The following is a 6,381-nucleotide window of genomic DNA, read 5'->3' on the forward strand; positions in this document are numbered from 1 at the left end:
GCCGAGCAGGGAGCCCAATGCGGGACTCGATCCCGGGACTCCAGGATCATGACCTGAGCCGAAGGCAGTCGCTTAACCAACTGAGCCACCCAGGGGCCCTGCCCCTTTATTTCTTAACTTTGAAAGCTCTCAGTGGGATTGCCAGGAGTAGGTGTACCATTAGTTATCAATAGTATGGATTCACTAGTAACATCATTTTTTGTAGTAAACGTGATTTTTAAAATTCCGTTGAATTATTTATGAGATTTTTCATCACTGAATAGTATGAAAAAGATCTCTGACTAAAATAGAGATTTATAGGTAGGTAGCTATAAAGTGACAGACACCTATTGGCTGAGGTTAAGGAATCGAGCCCTCTGTTAGGGGTTGAATTGTGTGCTGCAGAAAGATACGTTGAAGTCCTAACCTCCAGTACCTGTGAATATGGCCTTATTTGGAAATAGAGTCTTTGCAGATATAATCAAATTAACATGAGGTCATTATGGTAGACCCTAACCCAATATGACCAGTATCCTTATAATGTGAGGGGAATGCCATGTGAGACAGGTACATAGGGAGAAAACAGGTAATAACCAAGGCAGAAATGGGAGTTCGGCAGCTGCAAGCCTGGGAACACCAAGGATTGCTGGTGACACCAGAAACAAGCATAAAATGTTCAAGAGAGCCTGTCAGAGCATGACTCAGTGTACACCTCGATTTCAAGCTTCTAGCCTCCAGAACTGTGTGTGAGACAATAAATTTCCATTGTTTTAAGCCACCCAGTTTGTGGTACTTTGTTAGAGCAGCCCAGGGGAACTAATACACCCTACTTAATTCACCAGTTCAGCATGTATTTATTGAACATCTGCCAGATACAAAAATCTTCCATTCTAAGGGGTGGAGAAAGTGAAGAAACAGAGTAACAGTGACTTAGAAAATAACTTACGGGAAAAACAGTGTAGGGTAAAGTAGATGGTGGGGTAGTTGCTGATTAAAACAGTGGTTAGGGTTGGGCTCCTTTATGACTTGAACAAAGAGAAGTTAGGCAAGTGTGATGTAAATACATATTTGGTCTCTGTCTCTGGTTCCTGACACAGAGCTCCCTAAAATCTTTGTAATTTCCTGTGTGATGGGGGTGTTAGGAGCATCTTATACAGAAATCCTAACTCCCTTGGAATTTCTTGGGTAATAAGAGTGTCTTTTTTTCTAATGAGATAATTCTTGATGGGTTCCTGGATCACTTCAGGATGAGGGGCTGTTCACCAGAAAGACCCAAGCCACAGAAGCTTAGAACTTTTGCACGTGCATACACACCCTGTCTTCTAGGGAGAGGAGAGGGATGGGAAATTGAGTTAATAATCATGCCTACCTGTTGAAGCCTCCATTAAAAATCCCTAACCTGTGGGGTTCAGAGAGCTCCCAGGATGGTGAACACATCCCAGGCACTGGGAGGAGGATGTGCCAGAAGACAGCATGGAAGCCTTGCCTTATGCACCTCTTCCATAGGGGGGTTCTGAGTTGTATCCATAATAAACCCGGAATAAGTAAACTTTTTCTGAGTTTTGTGAGCCATTCTAGGAAATTATCAACATGGAGGAGAGGATTATGGGAATCCCTGATTTATAGCCAATTGGTCAGAAGTGCAGGAGGCCTGGGATTGCATTGCAGACTCACAGAAAATCCACTTGAGACAAATTGGTCACTGTCCAACTGGAAACAGCACACATCCTCTTGCTAAATGAGTGACTTTACCAATCTCAGCTTTATCCCTCCTTTAGTCTACTCTTCCTATTAATAAGTTTTATGGAGATGGCAGAATTGCCCTTGCTTTTGAGAACACCCAAACCAGAAGGGGCCCTCACTTGTTAGGGGTCCCCACCCCCGCAAAATTACCCAAGGAAAGCCCAGATCCTATAATAGGTTCTTTCTAACACCCTCATAACAGACACCCCACATCCCCCTATGCGATGTATAATAAACCAACCTGGTTCAACTACACGTGTGGTTTTTGGTCTTTTTTGAAGGGGCTGGGAGACGAATGGTGAGCTTAGACGACTGCAGAGAAATCGAATGGTAACCGCCTGCGGGAAAATTAGGTCAAAGTTTTTGTTCTGTTTTAAGATAAATAACAGCATGTTTGTTTGTTGAAGGAAGGGAGAGGAAAAAATGGTCGTTTGGTAGGAGGAAAGCCGCTGGATGACCTGCGGAGGTATAGACACTGGTGCTTTAGGTGCGGTTGGCTTGGGCTGGGAGCCTGGATCGTGCCCCTCCTGGCGGGGTCAGTGAGCTCCTGGGACGGGCCTTCGGGCGGCGAGCTTTCTCTTGCTGATCACTTCAAACTTCTCAGAGAGCGGGGAAGAAGGCGAAGTCCTGCCTCCCCCAAATACCTAATCGCCTCTCCGAATGTTCACATCTCCGCTCTCTTGTGCCCTGTGTCAAAGAGCCTCACCCTTAACAGAATACTAACCTCCCGATTTCCACCCAGTTGGACGGATGGATCCCAAGTATGGTCCCAGGAACAATGGAAGAAAACTGGGTGTATGCACGGTCCGTGTAGGGCCGACCACGGAAAGAAGCGTTTCTCACGGTGTTCTTTCTTCATTCCTGCAGGGGGGATTCCTCGCCCGCCTCCCGCCCCTTTCCTCAGGACACGCCCTATATTGAGAGGACGAAAACGTAAAATAGACGTGAAAGGAAGACAGCTTTTACACAGGATCTCTTAGTTCTTGGAAAGCTGCCCGGATTGGCGCTCATCATTTTGTTCTGACAAAAGGAAAAATCGCCCTCTACCAACAACTATGCAAGTCTGCACAGTAACACAGAAAACCAGTCTCGACTTTAAACCTTTCAGTGTCCTCTGTGCCTTAACGTGGTGGTTGGGGGAGGCATCGCGGAAGAGAAACGTTTACTTTCAAGTGCGCAAGCGTGAGACCTGTTTTGTTTGCAAAATGAAGTCTTTTTTTCCATAGATTTGGTTAATGTTGAAAGTATTTGCATTAATTTGGTTTAAAGAACTCTCCTTAGTTATAATACTTTGGAGAAACCCTAAAATGTTTAGGTGAAAATAGAAAGTATCAAATCCCAAAACACTCGCCCAACGTGGGGCTCGAACCCACGACCCTGGGATTAAGAGTCCCATGCTCTACCGACTGAGCTAGCCGGGCGCTCGGAGAGCGACCGCGTTTTTCTCTCTCTTGATGAGTATTCAACTACATTTGCTTTTTTTTTTTTTTCCTCCACCATTATTTTTATTCATAAAAGAATTTTGTAACATATAATAGATAAGCACTTCCGAACTATTTTTAAGAATCTTTTAAAACATTTCTTTAATTGTTCTTAGATTTAATATTTAAAATTTTTTTTTAGATTTAATAATTTTTATGGCGTGTGTATCCCAAGATCACTTAAAACTTATGCAAGTCTATATTATTACAGAGTGAATGAATCTTTTTTCTTGTGTTTTAAAATATTTACTGCCAAATGTGTTATATTCTTTGCAGGAACACTTATTAAGGCTGGCGACTTTCTACCAAAAGGCAAATTGGATTCCTACAATTTGGGGGGCAACATTAGAAAACAAAGTCCAACCTCTGTGATGTTAGTTTCACTGAAGAACAGTAGCGCTGAGCTATTTTTCCTTTAATAAGATCTAGCCAAGGAGAGTTAAATTGAGGAAGCGGATTCTGGTTCAATTAAAATAAGATCTCTTTCCAGTAACTGCCTGACAATGGAGACAGGACTCTCCGAGGTTGTTAGTACCACCCACTTCAAATGACAGAAGCGGGGATGAAAGGATTATAGAATCACTGAATCCTATGGTAAAGAATATTAATTCTAAGAGGAAAAGAGAGAAGAACTGATTCTGATCAAATTTTGACAAGCTGAGACAATGGAATAATCTCCTATGGAAATATACATATTCTGAGATACTAGTCTCAAATCTGCAAATCTGATATTCATATTCTGAGATACTAGTCTCAAATCTCAAACTCTGCAAATCTCTGTGATGGGGGCAATCTAAAGCCTAATTGTATATAACAAAGAATAACAAGAATACTTGAAGTTCAGCATTTAGAAATTAAACACACTGATCATCACATTTTCGAAGCTACTTAATTGAAAAAAATATTAAGGTATGGCATAAAATAATATTATACATTTAAATTACTTAAGGTATGCCTAGGATTTAAGTAGAATATTTAAAAATTCAAGATTTATAAAGTATTAAAATACAATTATTCATTAACAGTTTTTTTCTTGCAATTGCAAACTCTGGTTTATTTTTATAAGTTGGCAGAATGTACCTGGGATATTAATTTATATTTTCAACACATTTATTAAGTACTTACCATATACAAAGCACTGCGGTATGTATTCTGATAGATAGAAATATAAAACAGATTCTGAAAACCTTAAAAAGCTTACCATCCTATAAGAAAGATACGTGCAAATTACATACCAATTTTATATGCACTACTTCCAAAAGTAATTTGGAGTAACTTAATTAAAACAAACAAATCCATACCCACACCTTTTAAGTTTCCCAGTGAATCAGGCAAATCAAAAACCTGAGACCACAATTCAATGCATTCTTCCAAGATACAAGATACATCAAGAGTCCACCTCCCAAATAGGCAATTCATCTGATAAGTTCAGAAAGAGCTCCAAATTCTTTTTTTTTTTTTAAAGATTTTATTTATTTATTTGAAAGAGAGAGAGTGAGTGAGAGCACATGAGCAGGGGGAGGGGGAGAAGTAAATTCCTCTGCTGAGGAGGGAGCCCGACATCCTGGGGCTCCATCCCAGGACCCTGGGATCATGACCTGAGCCAAAGCCATGGGCTTAACTGACTAAGCCACTCAGGCGCCACAGAGCTCCAGATTCTTAATTAATGAATATATAGTAGTCACTGGGCACTCAAATCACATTTATCAAACACAAATAGTGAAGTTAGTTAAAAGTTTAACTGAACCCCTAACCAAGTCTGGAGTATTTATTTTACCTTCAAGCTTTCTTCAGCACTTTATTGGCCTACCCTGGTCAAAATACTCTCGTTAAAACTCCTCATGAAAAAATTGCAGCTAGAATATTTCAATGAGGGTTAGGTAAATTCAATGGCTTGCCTTCCAAATAAATTCAAATCTTTTATCCATTTGGTCAAGTATAAAAACTAACCATTCATTATAATGCTTCATTAGCGGGAGAAGCAACTGAAATTCCTCATTCTCCCTTTTCTTCTACATCCAATATTTCAGCAAGCCCTACATATCTAAAATCCATCTGCACATTTCCACTTCCACCGCCACTGTCTAGTCCAAATCATTCTTGTTATTTCTTGCCCACAGGACTACGATAGCTTTCCAACTAGTCTCCATGCTTCTACTTTCCCTTATCTATCAGTCTTCACACTGAAGCAAGAGAGATCACTTAATAACATAAATTAGATCATATAATTGCCCTGCTTAAAAGACTGCTGATGACCTGACAGTAGAAAGGCAATAATATATGTGGAAGGAATGATGGAATTAGAAAATCGCCATTTAGCAAGCATCATAACAATAATCCATTCAAATATGAATCATCAGATACTATAATCAGTGGGTGAAAGATTGAGGAGAAGCAGGATATTTACAAGGATAGTGTCAAAAGTATTTCCTCACAAGATATTTATTAATTACAAAGGGCAAAATAGAAACTTTATGGTGGATAAATCTTAAGCAAGTGATCAAAGTTAACATCATCAGTAATGGAACAAATTGGCATCATGTGCCTCCTAATATTAATGCTCTAATATGAATGCAAGGTTACTTTTGTGGCATTCCTGCCAAAAATGTATCACCTGGATCCTATCATGAGAAAATATCGTACAAACCTAAATTGAGGGATATCCCATAAAATAAATGGTTTGTAGTCTTCAAAAATGTTAATGCCATGAAACCTAATATTAAGCAACTATTTTCCAGCTTAAAGGAGGCTAGAGTCATGACAACTGAATGCAACGGGTGATCTTGGATTTTCTTTTGCTATGAAAGGAACTGAGAGAATTGCCAAAATCTAAATAAAGTGTGTAGATTAGAAAATAGTATTGTTAATTTTCTAATTTTCATAATTGTATTGTGAATATGTAGAATGTTCTTGTTTGGGGGGAAATATACACTGAAGTATTTAACAGGTAAAAAAAGATGCTGATGGCCTTCCATTTACAACCAGATTAAAATCCAAACCACTAGATCCGGTCTCATGTCTTCTCTGATTTCACCTCCTGTCACCTCAACCCCTTAATCACCGTGACAGGTCAGACTGACCTGACAGTTCCTATAACAAGCTTATATTCCTATAACAATCAGTTTAAATATTAGCCAATCAGAAAGTCATTCCCTAAGTACCAGGCCTAAAGTTCAAA

The 6,381-nt window shown here is 39.6% G+C and overlaps 1 protein-coding gene and 1 non-coding gene across 8 annotated transcripts in view; both read right to left on the reverse strand.

The window, feature by feature from the left end:
- Window positions 1-6,381, reverse strand: part of ARMH4 (armadillo like helical domain containing 4) — a 230,560-nt gene that overhangs the window by 180,483 nt on the left and 43,696 nt on the right. The gene's annotated exons all lie outside the window — the stretch shown is intronic.
- TRNAK-CUU (transfer RNA lysine (anticodon CUU)) lies at window positions 3,071-3,143 on the reverse strand. Its single transcript has one exon. It is a non-coding gene; the product is annotated as a tRNA-Lys (tRNA).

This window comes from Mirounga angustirostris, unplaced genomic scaffold (assembly GCF_029215605.1).
Source record: "Mirounga angustirostris isolate CCGP_5_RB_7025 unplaced genomic scaffold, mMirAng1.0.hap1 SCAF_9, whole genome shotgun sequence".
Classification (NCBI taxonomy): domain Eukaryota; kingdom Metazoa; phylum Chordata; class Mammalia; order Carnivora; family Phocidae; genus Mirounga; species Mirounga angustirostris.